This window comes from Schistocerca nitens, chromosome 3, assembly GCF_023898315.1.
Source record: "Schistocerca nitens isolate TAMUIC-IGC-003100 chromosome 3, iqSchNite1.1, whole genome shotgun sequence".
In the NCBI taxonomy this organism is placed as follows: Eukaryota; Metazoa; Arthropoda; class Insecta; order Orthoptera; family Acrididae; genus Schistocerca; species Schistocerca nitens.
Window position 1 is genome coordinate 929,525,383 of NC_064616.1, and position 18,858 is coordinate 929,544,240.

Sequence of the window (18,858 nt, forward strand, 5' to 3'; positions counted from 1 at the left end):
TTATGCAGTCACCTATTTGAATCAGCCATAACGTACATGCTAAAATTATTTGTGGCGCTGCCGCTGTAAGTATAGTGAAGGAGGATGGACTTTTGGAAAAGACTAAAGATAGCTTAATGGAAAAGATCCAGCCTACTCGTACGAAAAACTAGAATGAGCCACAGTATTATGCACGAGGGTAAAATAAATGTCTACAGACATACGAACACACTGTATGAAATCGAACTATACTCCTACAGAAAGACATAGCTGGAAGACATCTGAAGTTTGATGCGTGATTCCCATGCTGAACAACGAAGAGATGAGCATCTAACATGTGAAGAAAAATTTTCAGCGAAAATTTTCCGAACGATTCATTTAATGTTTTGAAATATTTCTTGTAGGAATGAAAGTAGAAACATTTGTCTGTAATGTTTTGGATTAGAGTTGGACACGAAATATGTAGACGATTGTTATCTGGTGGGTTAAAACGAATCGATACGAGCGACGCTAAGTGTGTCCACGCTCGTAAGTTGAGGAAGTATTTACCGAAGATCACTTCTTGATTACAACTTTGCAACTACAATAACCTCTAATACGACACAAACGAAAACTGAGTAATTTTATAACAGATGCGAATATAGCAAAACAGAATGAATTTGGAACGCATGTGACCTATCTACAGACTTACAAGCAACAGTAACCATTACAAAGAAAAATTTTTTACAGTGTAGATCACAGACAGAAATATCGCTGCAAGTGTATAACAATATTCGTATACCGAAAAACTTTTGTCGGGAAATGAGCGATGCTGTTACGTAAAACGAAAAGAAGAAGAACCGAGCCTTGCATGTAGTAACGTTTCTCAATATCTGACAGCAGTACTGGGGCCGGAGTGCTTTTGCTTTCGTGATATGAGCTGTTCTACAGAAGACAACCAGGCTGAATGAGATACTTTTATGATACTGAAAGGAAAAACGGTAACCTCAAGTCACCTTAGAACTGAGAAAAAGAACGGGTGTCTGTTATCGGAGCTCTATTGAGACCAGTGCTCTACTTGAGACACGTTTGTGATACTGTGTGGGAGTCTAGTACAGAATTAGAAATCATCCAGTGAAAAACTGAAATTCTGCAAAACAAGATTCGCAGCAATAACTGTTAACAAGTATGTGTCAATGAAGAAACAGCAGTTTGCTCAATTTTGTTCTCCTTAGTGAACCATTCAGCAGATTATAAATACTCAAAATACTGTTCCATACTTTATCGAGGAGAAATGAACAGGAAGACAAGATGGTCTCTGGATGGAAGTCCATCTAAGATCTGAATAAGACTAAACCGGTGTAGGTGCATAGTTTTTCTTTTTTTCTATGCAACCGTTGTAACCTACGGATTCAAATCCCTTTGATATTGAAAAGAGATCCATCCTACAGTAATTTACAACAAGACAGGCGTTCGGGTTTTATTCAAAATGTACTTTTGTACTTTTCTAACGGTATAGAACACGTTCCGCATTGCTGTTGCTTATGCTTAGTTAGTGGCAAAGTCGTACCTTCCTTCCCCTTTATCCTATGCTAACAATGTTTGCCTCATCCATAGGCTCTTCGTGCTATATAGTTATAGAAAATGCTTTTCTTACTATTTCTACTTCTGTGTGAATATACTTGTTGAGAATTCTCAATAAGCGAGATTTAATAACACATAAAACATGCTAACCTGAGTGGAGAGCGAGTAGCGAAATAAGGCATGGCACGTGAGGGTAGCCCCGTTTGGCTGTTTTCTTAGCCGTGCAAGTCGGTGCAAGGGTGCGCGCTCTATCCATCATTGCGGCCGCTTTCGCACGCTTACAGCACACGCCACTGAGTTTTTTCAACTTGTCTTCCTTGCCACGTACTTTGAAACGAGACGACTTATTTTTAATCGTACCAGCTTTGTATTCTGCCGCCTGAGTAGGAACTCAACTTGGTTGTAAAGGTAATCCTGCGTGCCATACGGATGAGAGGACAATATATTGTAAATTTAAATTAGTACCGAGGAATAATTTTAAGAAACGTCCACGTAAGGTAATGGTAATTGGTGTGTGTCTAGACCTGATAAGTGAAAACACAGTTTGTAAACTGGAACAAACTCTTCCCGTTTAGCAATAAAAGGAAATGCATGTGGTCGACACCCCTGAACAAGCGAGCATCTTGCGGTATGAAGAAGAACATTTCAAACGCTTGGAGCGTACATTTAATAGTAGTACTCTCTTGGTGGATCGGAGATGGAAGGTTGAAGACTGACAGAAGGTCAAGTCGCTGCCTATTGTAAGCCTCATGTCTGAGGTAACTATAAACGTAGGACAGTTTACCATTACTCGTGCACATTACGCAGCAACGATTACCAGTCGCAAAGGCAGTATCACGGTGTCGTTTAATGACATAATTCCCACACATTATTGCTTTACTGTAACACAATTCACACGAAGTCAAGTATATGACAGCATCAATTCAAACAACAGAGGAGAGTGCTCACTGCGTTGAGGCGGGCGACATTGCGGCATTGCAGAATGGACTGCGCGCAGCTGTGTTACACAACACCACGTCTTCCTCGCAAGCTTACCGAGTGAGAGTCTTATGCCGTCGTTAGTGTGTCCATAGTTGGGTAGATAACTTCTTCAATCCGGGATTTACACTGAAATTAGAAAGAAACAAAAAGAATAGAATTAGGAGGTGACAAGTCATATTCCTTTTGTTATTGCGCGTGCAGTTGTGCAAATGCATGGAGATACTAAAAACCATGCTCTTAAAATGTTAGACAAAGGACCGATACATAATATATATACTTGAAGACAGCTAGAGCGAGTTAGACATTCCAAGAAAATCATCATATGTCAAATTTGCCGTCTTGGTACTTGATAAGATGAGAATTTTCTTTATTTTTTTTATTTGAACGTGCCTTTGCCATTAAAAAATTTCTTCGCGTACTATATTATTAGTAATTTTTCACGAAATTTCTATGGAAGACTAAGGGGTAGCTTGACATGTATGAAGCAAATGGTTCAAATGGCTCTTAGCACTATGGGACTTAACATCTGAGGTCATCAGTCCCTTAGAACTATTTAATCCTAACTAGCCTCAGAACATCACACACATCCATGACCGAGGCAGGATTCGAACCTGCGACCGAAGCGGTCGCGCGGTTCCAGACTGAAGCGCCTAGAACCGCTCGGCCATACCGGCCGGCTAGTAAACCAGTCTACGGTTATACTGATCGAATTACCTAAGTAAAGTTAGGAGAGATACACTTGAAGAAGTTCCATTAACGTGAGCGTTTTCCAAATCAATGGTGAAACATGTTTAGTTTACGGTAGTACCGTAAACTCAGACCGAGAGGTAAAAATGAGCACAATAATATAAATATTCTGGAGAGAGGATGCGTTGTGTGAATATTCAAAGAAAAATGATGAGGGACATGCGAAGAAAGTAACAGAAGTCACTGGAACAAACTCTTGCCGTTTAGCAATAACAGGAAGCGCATGTGGTCGACACCCCTGAACAAGTGAGCATCTTGCGGTATGACGAAGAACATTCCGCATCATATGCGGATGTAACATATAGAAGGAATTAGGATTTTAAAAAGCTATACATGGGTGAAGTCTCAATTCAAAGTTGGAGATCGTTCTCACGCACTTGTTCTTATGTTACACAAAACAGTGTGCTTCACTGCAGTTTACGACGATTTTCCACACACAAATAGTCGACTGCTCCGTTGATGCAGTTTTGGGGTATTCTTGAATATATGGTACTATTCTTCAACTTAATGTATCTTCTGCCAAGTTTGAGACACAGGGCGCTTTTTATTTTTGGACATATAAATATTCCTTCCTGTGGGTGCCACAGATGGAGTGTAGGAAAACGGCAACGTATGTGACCTTATGCGGACTATAATTTAATGGCTCTGAGCACTATGGGACTTAACATCTATGGTCAGCAGTCCCATAGAACTTAGAACTACGTAAATCCAACTAACCTAAGGACATCACACAACACCCAGTCATCACGAGGCAGAGAATATCCCTAACCCCGCCGGGAATCGAACCCGGGAACCCGGGCGCGGGAAGCGAGAACGCTACCGCACGACCACGAGCTGCGGGCGACTATAATTTACCGTATTTCATTTTCACAGTCTCTGTGAGAGCGATAAGCAGAGAATATTTGTAGGTTCGCCTCTGAAATACTGATTTTGGAACGTTATTGTAGTTTTTAGAGAGATGTTAGGAGTCTTTCTTGGAATATTTGACAATCCAGATTCCGCAGCGTCAGCATTTCCCGGACGCTCTCTCGCTAGAGCATTCGCTGGAACATCTGCCGGAGCCTTCGCGCTACCTCTCTATGTATCGTACTTGGACAATGGTTTAATCGCAGCGTGGCGTTAGTACATAGATCTCGCCAGCTCGTAGTACTTTCAGTGGAGTCGACGAAAAAACAGAAAGTAGGAAGGCGAGCGGTTAAGTTTGGCTGCAACCTGAGAGACCCAAGGTCGACGGCTGAGCTGCACCGCATCTCACAACAAAGCCTGCCTCTGAGGCCGTTATCAGCCTAACTTTGGCTGTCTCACGTATGTTTACTCCACGGTGTAACGAAGAGGAGATGCGGCGCATTTCCGACGACGACCCTGTTCTCGATTTACGCATGTTTATGCTATTCGATTCTCCAGCAATATCGGAAATCGACTCCCATTTCTTGTTCACGACATTATATTTTTGCTTAAATCACAGTCCTGTGATTCGCTACACAGGTTCGCAGTCAGTTCTTCCCTGGAAACTGGCACTATGAGCACTATGGGACTTAACATCTGTGGTCATCAGTCCCCTAGAACTTAGAACTACTTAAACATAACTAACCTAAGGACATCACACTCATCCATGCCCGAGGCAGGATTCGAACCTGCGACCGTAGCGGTCACGCGGTTCCAGACTGAAGCGCCTAGAACCGCACGGCCACACCGGCCGGCACGGTGTTGTTATAGACGAAGGCCGAAATACCGATGGACGAGAAGAAAGAACGATGTGGCGGTATACCGGAGCGCAGGCCTGGGCATCTTCTGTCTGCGCCAACATCCTGGCGCCTATTTTTGAGCCGAGGTATCGGCAGAAAGTGGCGAGCCGCCGTTATAACGAGAGGCCGTGTGGAGGTCTTCCCACAGGCCGTGCAACGAACCCCGTTTTAAAAGGCTCCTTCTTCGAGTGGGCAGTTGGTAGGCGAAGATGGGGGAAGCTAGTACTGAGAACTGGTTTCTTGTGGCGGCTGTATCAGTCGGCCGCTGGACGCTGCACGACTATTAGAAGCGAGCTCAGCACGCCACCAGACTCTCACTTGGCCGAGCGCAAAATTACTCTCATTGTCAAATGGAGTGAAACTGGCCGCGCTAAACATGGCCACCCGTACAAACTCGCATTTGCTGCGGCATTACGCGTGTCGTTTAACGGTTGCCTCTGTTAGCCAATAAAGCTCGCCAGCGGGTTAGGGTAGCAGATTTTCTCAGTAAAGGAAACAACACTGCCGAGACTTGAACCGAGCTGTAGGGGATCTAGAGTGTTTTTTGGGAGGCCTAGACACGAAGTCCTTAATTAGTGACCAATGTCGGTGATAAAGGGTCCACTACGTACCAACAACGCCGAGAGTAGTCAGATAAGGGTAAATGTCGAATCGTTCAAACTCTGAGAAACACTGCTGCTCAGGCTCAGAACTACTGTATTGCAGCTTTGAGGCCTTATCTCAAATCCCAGGTAACCGGCTACAAGAGGCCTTGCTATACATTTCCAATTAATGAGCACAGAGTGAATAGGTCTCAGAGGTTTACTACGATACTTAACTTATATTTAGATTAGTTCAAAGCTAAATTATGAATGCTATATCTCTAATTATACGAAATCACAATTACAAAGCAATTTTCAGGTACCCTCTTCGTGAGGCGAGAGTGTCAAATTCAAGAAAGCTAATTTGATACGGAAACAACACAGTGAATTGAATTTTTTTTAAAAATAGCTGTATTTTCAGCAAAAGTTCGCAGTCTGCCGTAGGATATAAATTAATTACCAGAATGTATGTTATATGTTATCTAGAAACGTAACTACTGGATGAACAGAGAAAAATGTGATATCAGATGCACGAACAAAAGTAAATAAATAACAATTGTAAAAACGTCTCCGCGGAGAAACGTATAAAGACTCGTTTTTCTTTCTCAGAGCCACTGTTGCTCGGTTCCCAGCAGGCATCGTCACAGCCAAGCCTCTCGTGCCGCTGGGAAGCCGAATGTTGCACATAATCCGTTCACAGAACAGGCACTGAGTGTGGGCGGAGCGCGCTGCGCGATGCATCTGCGTACCTTGCTCTCTTTCTTGCACGCACATCACCTCGACACTTGCACAGTCAGCCGAGCCTCTTCATGTTCCTTTTCGTCGCACTAAGAAATCAGTAGCGTACCGCTCACTTTCAACTTCACGTCAGAGTTTAGAGTGTGTCGCTGCATTCACTTCACGTCTTTTTCCACAAACAAGTCACTTCCATTTCGGTTTTCCAAACCGGCACTGCAACAGAAGAGATATATCAGCTGCAACGCGAATCGACACTACGCAACAGTCGGGTGAGGTTTTTTCTTAAAAAAAAAAAAATATCGGAGAAGAGGGACGGTCAACTGCTGTCGGAGCGGGTAGGGAGCGGACCAGATATTAAATACGTAAACGGCCGCGATCACGAGACGTCACAAGACCGGTGCCGCACGCAACTCGTAAAGTCGGAGCCGTCGGAAAACAACAATAAAAAACAAGTATTTAAACGGAAAAAATCTTAAATGCAGCGAACAGTATTTGTGAGAATGAGTCAGAAGGGAGAAAACAAGTAACGTGCAGAGAAAACGTTGCAAATTACACAGGTCGTGTTATGCAGTTTGGAGCCGGTGTCGGTGGTGGCTGCGCTGGCGGCAAACTGCATAGCACTACTGCATCTATGCAACTCGTCCGCGCCGCCACCAGGCCTCTTTCAACTCTGCCCCCATGTGATCGGAATATGAGTGAGTGCATGCGCTCGCACACACGTACACATACACACACATACACACTCGCAGGCGGGCGCTCGCTCTCTCGCTCTCTCTCTCACTTGCATCCTGCACACACGCGGGCGACGGAGAGGGGGTAGTCGTGGGCACCGCGCGAGGGGGAGGGGGGTGCCTGACCAGCGCCGGCCGCGGGAGGGGGTGCCGGGAGGGGAGGGGCGCCGGCGCAAAGTGGGAAACAACGGCACGTGCACGCACACGACGCACGCAGCACGCACCGCAGCTGCGTCCGCGCCAGCGCGCTGCATCTTGCACCCGGCCCGCCCGCCGCTCACCTCCTCACCTCCCAAACGGTGCTAAACGGCACCGACGGTCGCGATCGCGTCCGAAATTATGCGGCGAACCGCCTTCCGGCTGAAATTTGGCGCGTGGCGGAGTGGGGAGGGGGCGGAGGGGGAGAGGGGGCAGGGGCGGAGCGCGGCACCCCCTGCCATTTTTCGCTCCTTTTTTTTATTTATCTGCTTCGCTTCCGTTTCGGACGGGCCGCGCGACAGACATGGCGAATGGGCGAACAATAGTGCACGGGACACTTTGCGATGGGACCGTCTACTCGTTTGCGATAGTTCTCTTTTTGTACCAAAATTGTTGGTAAACAGTTACACTGTGTCGCTGATATTATAGTAATAAAAGAAGGCTGACTTCTCCTTTGCACACGAAATACATAAGAGAATATCGGGGCACCTGTCCTGACACGGCTGTAGCTTTGATTTACGCTCATCATCGGGTCGTTATTTACGAAACGTACTAGTTTCTGTAAGAAGAAAAATATGTTTTTCTTCATACAGAAGTCGTCTTCTTCATCGACAGCGGTGACTTTACAAAAATAACAGTGTAACAGGGTCACGAGGCAAACCGTGTCACTTAAGACATAAATCTGCGTCAGCTGTCTCGATCCTCCAGTCAACCACAGGAAATTATATCATTGGGATATGGCTGATCTGATTTGGAGCTACCTTCTGACAAAGCCTGAATCCATTTGATTGTCGAATTCATCCATGTTTAAGATACTCAACTCTTGAAGTCGCGTTGGAGGGAGACAATTTTTGTTACTGTGACACGTTTCGATACATCATCTACATTCATGAGGAGTGTTATGATGTCTGTAAAAAAAATGGCGTAACATTGAAAAACAATTTCCAAGATAATGTTTCACAAACTATAAACTTCTGTGTTATCGCTTACACGTTACGGTGTCTGTGCGCCAAAATAAATTTTTATTCATGACATACGTTATGCTATTTGTAAAAATAGATGTAACATTAGAAAAGATTTTTACCATTGTATTTCACAAACTGTAAACTGCATCATGTCGATATGCCATGTTTTCGGTCTTTGATATCATAACCATCTGGGCCTCCATGAGTTTATCGCGTTCACGAGGTTGCAACCAACGACAGTTTGGCACTCAAAGGCTCATGGTTAACAGCTTCGATTCGCACGTGGACATCTCACATGATAGCCTACATTTTACGTGTACTTTTTCTAGCGCGAGCATTTTTGACCAATTTGTAACTACTTACTTTTCGTTCTTGCTGCTACTTGGATTTTTCTTTATCATGTATCGTATCATGTTCTGTTGATAGCTTTTGTATTGTCTTTTATTGCCACGGTTTTCTCAAGACGATGCATCGAAACGCGCCACAATAAATGAATTTGTATTCGACCAAGATGTCTCCAAGAACTTATTACATGCCAAAACGTGAATATACAGGTTTACCTGCCTCATATTATCGCGGAAGGTGGCGTAGATTTTGGAGACTGAACTGAACGCCCCGACACTTCCGTCGACAAGGCTATGAGCGATATCACTGTCCCATATTTTTCTATCTGTCACTCCTCGTCTGTAAAGATTGCGATTGTAAAACCTAACCTTCCCCTTCTTTCGCGCTCAAACTCCTTGACCCGAACACTTAGAAACCCCCCCCCCCCCCCTGGGTAACAGCATCCGTTACACAGGCGGCAGGCGGTGAAAGCAATTGCATTCGTCCTAGTGAAAGAAACTAAATCGTCCAAACATCCCCACAATCCCCTGAAACACAGATCTTACATGTGGTGTCCGGAAACAAGGCTGCCTACAATTTGTATAATCCGGTATTATGAGTATGCATCTTCAAGATACAGATTTAGTTTCTGACACTTTTCAAAAATAATGTAAGTATGTGTAATTTTTTCTGATTGTTCCGTTTGTTTTTTGTATTACATTTGCAGCGATATTAATGTGTAACATATTGGTCGCAATCAACGGTTCAAGCAGCTTAATGGATATAGCAGGGTCTCCTTGGATGTCTATGTCTGAAGTACTCGATTGCCAATATATAAAGTTTTAAATCATGGGCACTATAAATTTTGAAAATGCCGTCATAGGAAACTGAGACGCATGATAAGCAGAGACAGAGTCTTGGCAGTGATTATATTCTTAGTATTATATTCTTCACAGGCAAAATTAACTACTGCGAAACACTTAATTTACACGAGAATGTACGTATGATTATGGTAAACAACCAATTTCCTTATTTGATACCAACAGTCGTTCAGTTCGAAAGGCTTTTTAAAATAGAATTGTCATTCAGATTGAAATTAGACCGACATTGCTCCATCCTAAATTGGCAAAAGGTGCAACTGTGCTCCTGGAGATTTGTGGAATACAAAAATGAAAAACTGATTCCATTGGTTTGCCATTGAGTATCTTGCTACGTATATGTCGAGGGGACTATTTAAAAAAAAAAAAAAAGAAAAGAAACGGAATGTGCCCGGCCTATGTGATCTAATGGGCCAATTTTACTATAACTACTCGATTTCAGTTGTACAGGCTACTCACGATCTGCCACGAGCCACATGACCTTGAACTGGGTCTTACAGCACAGAACGTATCAGGAACGTTCCGGGTCAATGAGCTATGCGTTTGACATAAGTGAACCAAGTGGCTTGTTTTCGTAATACTTGCCACTAGGATCCTCAGCTGCATGAGGTTTAACATAGAAATGACATGTGGCATAAAAATAGTCTTCTACCTCGATGGGAATCGAGGAAAGACAGATTTGAAACCCATATTGTCGTTACAAGTGATACAGAACAAAACGAGAAAAAGGTCCAAATGGTGAAGTCTGCAAAATGTTCAAATGTGTGTGAAATCTTATGGGACTTAACTGCTAAGGTCATCAGTCCCTAAGCTTACACACTACTTAACCCAAACTATCCTAAGCACAAACACACACACCCATGCCCGAGGGAAGACTCGAACCTCCGCCGGTGAAGTCTGCAACAGGAGTTCATAACGGTTCAAGAATGTTATCGTACGAGTTCCTCGTTCGATTACTTACAGTTCAGTAACAAAAATGTCAAGAGGGGAAACGTCAAGGGGACTATTTATATATACGAGAAATCGGGGAAGCATGTAATTATAGTGATTTGTTGCACAATTGCGAAGGTATTGCCTGTTGAGTTGCGATTGATGCAGCATCTGCTGCTGCACTGCATACAAAACTGACGGTGCGCTATGTCGGACAGAGACCCTTAAATGCGTGTAAGGTGAAATAATCGGTTAAGTATTGAAATTTTGATTACTGTAATTCGAGATACATAGCGGAATGTGAGAAAAACGTGGCGAGGGCCAAGACATGGCTGATGGCTGATGCATTGTCGGTGGCGACACTACCAGTACACAGTTATTCCCTAAGAACTAAAAAAATTCTCTGTTGAATTTGTCACCGCTGCAAAATTCTGTTAGCCCTGCGTTCGTCTTGTAGGAGCCCATATTGTCTCGGATTGTTTTAAGTTATTGCGGATTCTCGCCTGGTACGTGTTGTGATAGGGTAGAAACTTTGTGATGCCAGCACGCTCCTAGCTGCCTCGTATGTGGCTGACGGCGGTGCGTCTCCCTAGGGCAGAAGCAGTAATAGAAGAGAAAAAGGGTGACTCATCAGCCGGGAGCTGCGCAGGGGGAGTGCCTGCACCGGGGGTCGAACGGGGACAGCTTTCCATTGGGGCGAGCAATTTTGCCGCCTTTTTCCAGTACACGCACGCTCGCGCAATATCTTCGCGCAAAACTGCCCTCTGCAGCACCGGCGCATCGCCAGTCTTACTTCCTCCTGTCCGTCACCTCTAAAATTATTTCTTTTGCGCTGTTTTGAGAACTCCCTTTCTACCGAAACAGTTACGAAATGAAAGACAGTATACTTAAAAAACACGCGCCACATGTATCTAAATATCGGAAAAATCAATGTAATATGCAGACACAGCCTAAATATTTCTTCTTCCGGTAATGAAAGCACGGCTTTTGGAAGCTATTGAACATAAAATGAGCAGAATATTTTAAATTCTACACCATGACATGCCTTGGTTTCACCAGGGTCTCCTTAAATATCAGTTCCAAACATTGTCTTCTAGGTGCCATGTTCTACAGCTTACAAATATTGAATATATTTAATGGCATTTTATCTAGATAGAAGTAAGATACCCAACAGAGAGAACTTTTTGTTTTTTTATTTTATTACCGGATTGGTATCAGGCACGTGCCCTTCTTCAGCGGCACGTGCGTTACAGAAGACGAAATATCTTTTACAGTATGTTTATCTCTAGCGTATACACAGCGTATAAATATTAAGTATTCCCATAGCACACATATTAAAAACTGAAAATGAAATTTTATAATCTGTCGTGTCAACAACTCATTCGTAATCAATGGATGCAAAGCACATTTTCTCTGCCAACTGCACAACATCAAAATTTCTTTGCCGAATATCACGGTCATCTGATTAGATATTTACACGAATTTTCTCAGTAAATGTCTCTGGCAACAAAAATCGCGCATGTGAGGCATGTAAAAGTATGATATGTGGAAAAATAACAGTCACATTAGTTCGTACAAAATACTTGATGCCTGAGATAAATGTAATGTTAAAGCTATTTTGTCTTCCGTAACAGCGGAAGTCGCTAAACATGGGTGTGTGCCGTTAAAGAGAAAAAAAAATTAGAAGCACACTGTATTGAGCAGCTTATGTCACCTAAATATATAACAGCAGGACCTATTTTCATTTACAAGTTTGCTTTTGTGATTGAGATAGTAATTCAAAGCATGTCACTGCCGCTTATCTACAGAAACGATTAAGCAACTTTGATTTTTTTTAAATATATTTTTTAACGCACTGCTAGAGCAATTGGAAATAGAAGTACAATAATCTAAAAGTCGATCATACTTGCAATGAAACTTTCCAGAGAAAGAGGGGAATAATTATGCTTTTAATGTCTAGGTCTAGACAACGCCTCTAACTCCCTTAATCAGAGGATAAGCTCCTATGCACACGACATACTTTGGAGCCTTAACAGAGCCAACAATCTATATAAACGGATTCATTTAGAGTGGATACCGGATACTTGATATCGGGCAAAACATTCAACAACTATTTCCAACTCTGAGTTCACGGGAAAGAAACTGTCATTATTTGCAAACTAAGAGGTCACAAAAATACTGATAAAAAGAAGATACTATTTAAAATTAATATACTCTCCGAAGTGTGACTTAAACCTCATGGAGGAGGATATTGTACGTATTTTAGCGGTATGTGATAAATACGTTCAAGCATGATAAATCACTCTACACGATGCTTAAAAATTACTGATAACTTTTCCCTTAGATAAGCTCTTAGTTGCTTGAACAGTTCCGTTGCTAAACGTACTTTCTATTTATTCGTCTTTGAAAAACGGACCTCTAAACTTATATAGCTGAAATCTTTATGTGTTAACTATGTATGCGTGCATATATGTTTATGTTTTGCATTAAAAATTGTGTCTTAGCCTATATCTAAATGTAGTTCTGAGACAAATATCTGGTTTTAGACTAATTACATAAAATTATTGTACGCAATGTCTGAGCAGCAGTAGAAATCAAACTCACTGCGTAATTTAACGTTATATCTGACCTGAAGCAGGCAAAGAAAGAAAAAAAAATATGTTTGGCGATTTTTACATGGCAGTAGACCTGTAAGTGCATCGTACTGCCATACTTACCGGCTATTACATTTTAAATATGAACGAGCGTTACGTAACTGTATTCGTATTTTCACTGCTTTCAAAATGAATATCGTTACATTAAAAAAGAAAGCACTTGTTTCAATATCTCAGCATATAAAAAGTTACGAAGCTAACGATGCATATAGCCCTCATCCCTTGTCGAAACTTTACATATATATCACAGACCGTTTACGAACGGATGTTTCTTCGTTACATAATACATCTTGTACAACAATTATTAAAATTATTTTAGACCTGTAAATTCTTGCTTGGGATAAAATGACTTTTTTTGAGAAAATGTGGAAACCAGTGATATAATAATTAGCCATTTACTGACAGTTACTAAATTTTTAATCGCGCCTGATGTAGTAGTAATCAATAACACGCCCTGAAATCGGAATCATGAAGAAGGTACATTTGTTTTATCGCTGCTTCCGTTCGATGTAAAGATTACTGTATTTGAGACAGTAGAAAAAAGTAAAAACTAAACAAGAATAAACTGTTTGCTGAAGGGAGCTTGCAAGGGAAATATTAGTACTCGAACAAAGTCCAAATAAAGTAACCGGTGGGAAGAAAATATGAGAGTTATTACTTTCGCGATTCGTAAGAATAACACTAGGAAAATGACTCCGTTTAAAAAAATTGTTGTTGAAGCAATTTGGAGCAGGAGCGTTCAACTGGACAGAGCTTCCTGGAAAAAGGCCGCCAATCATAAAATCAGTGCGAACTCTGCACTGTACTTCATTTAGTTCTCTGTATATGGAGCCCGAATGATTTATGTTTCGTCTTAGCCTACACGTTTCCTCAACAGCTGCTACCGAGCAAGACTGAGCGGTACTGAGTTTAACTGCTTGTCAGGGTAACAGTATTCAAAATTTTCATTTTTCTTTTAAATGCAGCATGCGAATCTTGAAAGAGCTCTTTTCACAACATTAGGTCGATATTTTCCTCATCCCTCTTGAAAACGAAGCTAGCGACACACTTCTTTGACACAGACCCTACTAAAAAAATTAACACCTGCTTCCGGATTTTCCGCTTGAAATAGCGGCATACTTTTTTTGTCTCTGCTGTCGAATCAAATTACAGTTGATAGGAATGTTGAAGATGTAATCAGTGACTGTTTCCTGCACAAAATACATACACAGTCGTTTTTAAGAAAAAAAATTATACGCTCAATCGATATCGCATTACAGCTTCCTAACGTAACCTACAAAATTTATAATTTTTTATAAAGCTACATAAATGTTAAAATAACAAGTTGTAATTGATATAGCGATGTTAATTTCCATAGTATCTTAATGGGAGCTGGTCGCAAACCTTATCTAGTCAACCTAGACTATATCAGAAAGAACCTGAATGCTGTCATCGTTTAGTTTCTTCCTAGAAAGCATGAAACCTGAGATCATTAAGATTTTTCATTACGCTGTACAACGATATGTTTTAATTTTAGATGTAAGGTATTTCAGTACAGCTTCAGCAGAAGCGAACATCATAAAAGTTGCCTACAGAAAATGGTGGCAGCCAAGTAAAGCCTTTTATCTTCGGTACACTTAATAAAATACTACTATACTGTGGTCATACACTTAAAAAAATTTAACACGGAAACACACAACATTGCACTAAAATCATTTTCGCTAAGTCTGCATCCTAAATAACCCCTTCATCATTTATATCGGAAAAAATAGATGGCGCTACAGTCAGTTTAGTTTCCGTGACGGATTTCCTTACAAGCAAAGCCTTTATAGCTCAAATGTTCTCGCTAGTCTCTTGATATTCATTTCTAGCGTCACACTGTTTTGAAGAGAAATCTGTAATTGTCATCTGTGTAAGTGTTCTTTTTCGGTTGATTATACAACTCTTTGTAACATTTAAGGGAGTACTCAACTTTTCTCTTTACTATTGGACTCCTTGCCTCTTCAGGATCACGTTCCTCAAAAATTGTAACATCACTGCCTATCATTCTGAAGGACTCGACCACTATCTTCGTTGTCAGCTTTGTAACACGCTGAACTTGTTCGACTTTTGTTTCTTGTGTACTACTATTGTCAACTATCAAAAATTCGTTACTCAGATCCATGGGAAGAGAGTTTAGGAGGGGACACACATTCTCCTGATCGACATCAGTGAATCAAGTGTGACGTGCCATGTCCGCAGTCTCTCTCGTTGCAACGGTTATATTAGTGATCGCTTCATCTTGTAGCACTGGTACAGCATCGAGGCACAGCTTGCTCCACACACCATTCATACATGCTACAGTGATGTCAGAGAACCCTGTACTTCTCTACTTAGTTCATTAAAATAGTCATTCAATATATCAGAAGTCATCTGACCTTTTTTATTCCGTCTCCAATGAATTCCCAGACTGCTCTTGTCACAACCATTTAGTGTCCAAGGATTTTGAAAACAATAGATCATAAGGTGTTTTAATTATCAATCCCCTCTAAATTTTCTCCGAAAATAAGAATTCATTGGTCAATGGAAAGCTTAAATCCTGTCGCTGTTTTTTCTTCAATAGAAATCAACGTGCGGCTAAACATTCGTTTCAAAATAAACCCGTTTCATTATGGTTGAAAAGCTGCTTCACAGTATAGTCTTTTTCTGTGACTCTTACTTCAAATGTCTTTTTAAACCCCTCGGCTTCAATTCCATCTGTCGCAACTACTTCTCCTGTTATTTTAACTTACGAAAGCCAAAACGCTGCCTGAAGTGATGAAACCAACCTGGCCTGGCCGAGGAAGGTGGTTAAATCTGTGTGCAAGATCTTGGCTTTAGATTGAATAGCAGGTCAAGGGACAAGCATGCGCTGTTGTTAGGATTTTCTTCCATTCTTTCCATCGCCTCCGAGCGATATTTGGCGACCGAAATCACACTTGAGTTAGTTGAAGACTGAGCAGTTTTTCAAATTGAAGGAAATGTGCTGCAAGAAAACGACTTTAATGGAACGAGGTGACATAGTTCCTGCAACAGCGAACATCCGTTCTTCGCAAGAGGCAATGGGGTGAATGTTGGTACCAGTCTTTACTTTTATTCTAATCTTGGAATTTGCGTAAAAAGATTCTTTAAGTAGGCCAATTTGTATTATTTTATCGCTAGGGTATTCTCGCAAAATATACCACGAGTAAAGTCCATATTCTCTTGAAGTCATTAGTGAAGAGATGTTCTCTGAAATTTAAGAACTGTACTTCATGTGACTGGGAACATATTTCTTATCGCTTAAATTTTTTCTGTATTACAGTGGAACTGATTGAGGTCCACGAGTGTCATGAAATTTACAAAAAAACTTGGCATTTTTCCTGCATCAGTCAAATTTGATTAGTCTGTCAAGATGTTTTTCGGCAGCATACTGCCATCCTCAGGCATTCATATAAACTGAGCACACCGTTTTGTGTCGTATACACTCCCACGAAATACAAAAACATCATTTACACTACATCGAAATGTTTGTATTTTCTGTGTTGAGTGTGTCTGAATTAGATTATAAAATTATAATTTCTCCATGCAGGCGACATTTCGCCGCCTGCCATAACTTGTACACCGAAAGCAAACATCCTAAGTGATAGGAGTATATACAGCACAAATCAATCAGTCATAAAACACGGGCACCTGAAGACAGAAGGGTGTCACATCACGACAATGGAAATAAAAAAGTAACTGCAGTAGAAACCGTGAGATGTTTTGTAAATTTCTGGAAGCGTCTCCCAGGCTGTCGCACTAACTAAGCAAAATCTACCACAGGGTAGGGCGAGTCTTTGTCGTGCGTTCTCATTCTCTTTAGGAATTCCCTGAAAACGAATAAAAGTCATGCGAGTATCTTGCAACAGTTCCTGATACACCTCCTCAAAAGCGTTACCTTCGCGAACGGCACAATGACTCTGCCGGTCAATAAATCCTCGTATATGACCAGCCAGCTTCCCTTTCGTGTCTTGTACGTTTCTTCCAGATGACTTCGAGTCGTCTAGCTTCTGTTCTGTCTAATACGTTTTTTTCGGATCATTAAGCCTCTTACATATATGTATGCAAGAAGCAGTTATTTTTCACCGAGCAAAGGAACGAACCAGTTCGTGAATAGACGACAATGGATCATTTACGATATGTTAGTGAAATTAAAAAAAAAAAACAGAGCAATGAATATAAATTACTACTTGATCTGAGATTCATATATTTGGTGAAAATACAAACGTTGCTGAAGCTGAGGCAAAAAATCTAAAATCCTTTGAGATATAAGACTTTGATTATGTCAGTGTTAGTACGTATACCTGAGCCACTTTGGCTTTGCTGATAACACTAAAGTTTTTGTCTCTACTGAAAATCAACTTCCTAACTAAACAGTGAACGTAACAGAACACGTAAAGAGTACGCCTGTAACGAACTCAAAAAAAGAAAATAACAATAAAGTCTTAGAAGCAGATGAAGAAAACACTTGACGAACAACAAAAGAAATAAACGGAAACAGAAAAATTGCCTGAGGTGTTTTAACAAAATTTAGAATGTTCTCTAAACTAGGCTTCCGCTGTGTCTCAAACGGATAGTCTGCAATAAACGTTTATTTCCAAATCTGATTTACGACACTGGGACATAGGTATTTAACGTGAAAATCTTTCAAAAACGGAGGGTTTTCAGAGATCACTCGAGATACACATGTCGGGACGAGAAAACAAAGAAGTGCTTGGGGTAACAGATTTGTGTGGAGGAAGCAATAACGATTGCAACGAAAATAAAATGTAGTCTATAGTAATAGCTAGGCGAATGGATAGTAAAAGGACTAAATAAGTTTTGGCAGGATAGCAAGACAGAATAAAAGACCTAGACGACGACTTATTGGAATACCGTAATTCATAGAAGAACCTAGATGAGACATTTAATCAGCAGAGAATGTCAAGTGGCTGAAAACGTTGAAGGAATGTGCCTAGATGACGGGTTGCTTTGGGACACGACAGATCGCATGTGCTTACAGTTCATACTCGATTATCGAAAGATCTTCCTTACTAACTTATGATGAAACGTAAATTGTAAATTAAATAGTCTAACCTATTACACTTTTGTTTATCTTATCTGTAATGGCCATTTCAGAGGGGCAGATTCCAACAACTTTCAAATAGGGAATCTTTTTCTCGAACATGATCATGAATCAGTAGATTGCAATGATAACAGAGATTTATTCTTTATTTTTAACAGCATATGGGAGGCACTGTTAAACAATTATTGATTTATTATTGACAGGATATAGTCATTTACATACTGGCGTTTACAAACTAGCGATCACCACGTAGTGACGTTTCACTATAACAGAGGCATCGTGCTCACGACACACTGAAAGCGGCGAAAATAATAATAATCTGGTGGATTGCAATTAGGACCCTGACGCATTTGGGCTTGATGGTCTTATAAATTCAATCTCGCCTCTCAAAGATAGTTGTTCAGGCAAAACCAATGGCTAATCTGAAGACGTTTTCTGAGATCATCTGCTGCGTCACTGGGACTGAATTTCAACTGGAAGTTTAGATAGGCTGTAGAATCCACCTAACCTGACCATGATCGACAGTGATGTGGAAGAAAAGCGCTGAACCCTGTAATTCTCCATACCATAAAAATTCCATTTCAGGTAGCGTCTTCCAAACCACCTACTGGAGAGTGAAATCTGTGGCTTTGTATCATAGCTAATGGAGCACACACAGCATACAACATTAACTCATTATGTCCAACGATTTTCTCCGTGCGGCATTATCTTCCCCTTTTGACTATTTATACTTATGATTTAAACTGAAATGTAAAAAAATA

At 41.2% G+C, this 18,858-nt stretch overlaps 1 protein-coding gene across 1 annotated transcript in view; it reads right to left on the reverse strand.

The window, feature by feature from the left end:
* LOC126249004 (uncharacterized) overlaps nucleotides 1–18,858 on the reverse strand; it is a 536,950-nt gene that overhangs the window by 420,732 nt on the left and 97,360 nt on the right. The window contains exon 3 of the mRNA XM_049950589.1: nucleotides 2,578–2,649. The gene's annotated coding sequence lies outside the window, so the exon portion shown is untranslated. The remainder of the gene's footprint in view (nucleotides 1–2,577; nucleotides 2,650–18,858) is intronic.